Genomic DNA, 4,348 nt, shown 5'->3' with positions numbered 1-4,348 from the left:
TATTCCTGTAGACTTTCTAGGTGTTTTTCTTTTGGTAACCCAAATCTGGGCTACAAAAAGAGGCAACTGGATATACTATAGGGAGTGGGAGAAAGCAAAATCAGAGCAAGAACTTATGGATGAACTCATTGTTTTGGGTTGTGTTGTGTCCCTCAAATTCCAGTGTTGAAGTCCTAACTCCAGTTACCTAGAAATGTAACAGCAATTGGAGACAGGGTCTTGAAGAGTTGGTTAAATTAAAATGAGCGTTAAATTAAAACTGTTAGGGTGAGGCACTCACCGATCTCTTCAGTGCCATGACCAGAAGAGGAAATTTGCAGGTGGGGTCTGTCTTCACAATGATGTATCATATTTGTGAAAGACAAGGAGGGAGGAGCTGGCAGGCTGTCAACACAGGAAAAGTCAGGAGATGACAGGCTGTTTGTCTGGTTTCATTGGCTTACACTGATGTTGATGCGTTGGCATATTGCTCCATATCCCATGGGATACATCATTATTGCATGTTAATCAAAATTCTAATGAAAAAGAAAGACAACAATAACAAAAAAGACATCTAGACACACAGAGGGATGGACACAGGGAGAGGGGCTGCCAAGAAAACAGCAGTGCCACCATTTCCATCTTGGGCTCTCTGCTTCCGGAGCTGTGAAGAAACACATTCCTGTTGTGGAAGCCACTCTGTCTGGGGTTATCTGCTGGCACAGTCTGAGCAAAGTGACATGGCCAGGAAAGCCATTTCCTTAAACCACACTGCAGTGAGGTGGGACCCTCAGGATGGGGTCAAACTCCTTAGCAGAAGAGACAGTGAAGTGGGCATTTAGTGTGGCAGTGAAGACACCTGCATCCCACGTCAGTGTGCCTGAGTTTAACACCTGCTTCGGGCTTCCAACTCCAGATCTCCACTGATGAAGACTGTAGCCTGTGGGCTGCGGTTGGGGAAGTGGTGCTGTGCCGATGCTGAGCTAGGGTTTATCCTTGCTCTGTGCTTCTGCAGCAGATAACCTTGTTCTCAAATATTTAGGGAAGGAGGGGGCACAGTGTGTGAAATTCATTTTCAAATTGTGTGGAAAAAATGTACACATTGACCTGTCCAGATTGCCATCGGTTCCTTTACCCATAAGTGATGGCAGGTGCCATGGTCTCTCCTAGCTTAGCCCATCGCCACCCCAGCTCTCGAGCTAACCTGTGGGACTTTTATTTCCACAGGGTTGGGCCCACATTTCCTCCACAGAGTTTACCACCACACCAAGCTCTCTTGTTTGCTGCTTAGTGTTTTGACCCTGCCAAATGTGACCAGTTCACTATTTCACCACCCAGTTAAGTAATGGTACCTAGCCCTGCCAGACAGGTCCCCATCCATAGTTTTGGTGTGGACTGATGTGTAGCAGTCAGTGATATTCTATGCTAACAGCCCATCTCGGGATTCCTAATTTGGCTGGTGAATCAGTCTGGCCCAAATAGATCTTATGGACACTCCCCTCCAAACCATCAGATCTTAGTCCCCACGCTTGCCGGATAGCTTCATGACCCTGTTACTGGGAGTCACCCAGAATTCATCTCTCACCTACACTCACACTGGCCTTATTCATGGGTGTCCCTAAGCATATTCTAAAAACTCCAGAGCTCACCACCAGGTGGCTAGTAGGCAGAGCCTGGCACCACTTGGTGCACTGGCTGCCCAAAGCCAAGGACTTGGTCACTGCCTTTTGGCAGCAGCTTTGGCCTGAGTCCCCAGCCTTGGATCCGGCCCGGGAGGGGCACCCCCTCCCCACCACAGCTGCCATACTGCAGGGAGCTGCAAGCCACCCCAAACCCCAAGGCCCGGACAGGGGCCCAGACTCATCATGCCACAAGGTGTTGGCGGCAGGGCTGCGCTAGGACTTTAATCCAGTTCCCAGGTTTCCCTCGTGGTGTACTCACCCTGGGGGAAGATTTCTCTTGGGCTTGGAAATGCAGCACATATACTGTTTTGTCTAAAAGTCCATTCATGAAACTTTTATTCCACTTATGAACTTAATACATGTGTTCTTAACAATTATGGCTGGATTGTTCATGAACATTTCATAAAAGATTAAGCAAAGCTAGCCATCATCTCAAGTTGTTTTCCTGTTAACTTTTTTTTTTTTTTACAGCACATACATATTGGGCAAGTATCCAAAAAATTACAAAAGCAAGAAAAAAAATCTAAAATGAAATACATGGGTTTTTTTTTGTTTTACTGCTGTTCTTGATACACATAAAATAATATAGATTGAGTGATTCATTTTTATTGCAATTTTGTATTTGTTTTTTGGTTGCCAATAACATTTAACTTCAAATAGAATATAGAAAAAAAAATAATAATGAAAAGCAAACAGCAGGTAACTTTACCAATAATGGACTGTGAACAGTTTCTGCCTGGATCCAGAGTAACTGGGATACCAACCTTGTCTAAGGGAACACCCCTGTAGCTGTAGTCCAAGATGTGCCTATTGCCACTGAGCATCTTGCACATCCACCTGGCTCAACATGCAACGCCCCTGAGGCACCTGCTCTACCACAGGAAGGTAAGTGTTCCAAAGCTTCAAGTAGTCATGAGAACCACCTAGGACTGAGGCATTATCCATTTTGTTCCTCACTAGGACAAACCCGTATGTAGACACTTTTCTTTGGTTAGACATGGAAGCAGTTTCAACACTGATCTTGTGAAGCTACAATGTACCAAAAATACTATGCCAAACCTTTATAACCTGTATACAAATTTCACATCTCCATATTGGCCACCTCAATCTGAAAACAGATAACTCCCTAAATGTTAACTGGCTCTACTCCCCTAAATTAAACTTTTTTTTAAAGATTTATTTTTATTATTTTTCCATTGGAAAGGCGGATATACAGAGAGGAGAGACAGAGAGGAAGATCTTCCGTCCGATGATTCACTCCCCAAGTGAGCGCAATGGGCCGATACTATGCCGATCCGAAGCCAGGAGCCTCTTCCGGGTCTCCCACGTGGGTGCAGGGTCCCAAAGCTTTGGGCCGTCCTCGACTGCTTTCCCAGGCCACAGGCAGGGAGCTGGAAGGGAAGCGGGGCTGCCGGGATTAGAACCGGCGCCCATATGGGATCCCGGGCGTGCAAGGCGAGGACCTTTAACTACTTGCGCCACCGCGCTGGGCCCCTAAAATTAAACTTAAAAGCCAATGGGAAATACAGAAATTCAAATGGAAATAGCATAAACTTGTCATAAATTGCAAAAAGTTATTTTTGGGCAGCATGGATGGCAAATGGTCCACTGTATAAATTTTAGCCAGAAGGCAATTTCCCCCTCTTTCTTCTGCTTCAAATTCATCTCCTTGGGTGTTGGATGTCCACAACATCAAGTTGCCTCTCTCTAATTGCATCATTAGCTTGCTCATATTCAACAATGGCTTCGTCTTATGCTGTTTTTGCCAGAGAGCAGACGTTTTCTAGGGAATTTAGAATCACGTAATAGAACACAGAGAAGTTAAGGGCCACACCCAATGTGATGGGATGCATTGGCTGCAGTTCTTTTTTTGCTGATTTCAAAAGCTTTTTGGTATTCCCTTTGTGACTGATCCACAATCTCCTTCTTGTCATCACCAGCAGCGACCTTGGCCAGGTAACGGAGTAGTCTCATCTTCAAATGGAATCCCTTACTCTCTGCTTGTAAAGCATTGGGATCAAGAACTTGTCCAAAATAGACTACGTCATTTCAGGTAGCTGGTATTGATTTTCTTTCTGTATTCTCGAGCCATCTGCTGCTTTTTCGCAGCATCTTTGGTCTTTTGCTCAATACTTGAGGTGCTCCTCCAAGATAACCTAGAGCTCCTGTGACATTTTATAGGCAACTGAGAGGCTTTTCTTCTCATTAGGTAACTTGGCTCCTTACTTGGTTAGAGATTTCTTCCAGGCTGCCATATCATCATAGTGCTCCGCATGCTTGGTCGGTTTGGCTTTCTGCAACAGCTCATATTTATCCACGTTTTGGTGGCCTGCCTTCAGCCAGGCCCTCCCCTTTGCCAGGACCCACCCTCTCCAGGCTACCACCGCCGGCACAACAGTGTGGTCATCTCTTTATTCTTAATCTGTATGTTTTTCTGTTTCAGGTGAGTCATTTGTAGGCTACACATAGTTCAGTCCTTAAAATTTGCTTCAATTAATTTATTGTTTATTTTAGTGCACACACAATAGTTCTACATGTTTGTGGAATACAATGTGACATTTTGATATCTTCATATATGCATAATAATCAAAGCAGGGTGATTAGTGTATCCAGCATCTCAAGCGTCTATCTTTTTGTTGTTGTTGTTGCAAGAACACCCAAAATGTTTGCTTCAAATTTTGAAAAAA

The 4,348-nt window shown here is 44.6% G+C and overlaps 1 pseudogene; it reads right to left on the bottom strand.

Annotated features, from left to right (window-relative positions):
- Positions 1 to 507: 507 nt before the first annotated feature.
- On the bottom strand, positions 508 to 3,931 carry LOC121144984 (annotated as a pseudogene).
- Positions 3,932 to 4,348: the final 417 nt, after the last annotated feature.

The sequence above is a fragment of the Ochotona curzoniae genome, unplaced genomic scaffold (assembly GCF_017591425.1).
Source record: "Ochotona curzoniae isolate NIBS_2020 unplaced genomic scaffold, NIBS_Ocur_1.0 scaffold_3208, whole genome shotgun sequence".
NCBI classification, from domain to species: Eukaryota; Metazoa; Chordata; class Mammalia; order Lagomorpha; family Ochotonidae; genus Ochotona; species Ochotona curzoniae.
Note: the sequence above shows the minus strand (reverse complement) of the source record. Positions and strands in the feature narration are given on the sequence as shown.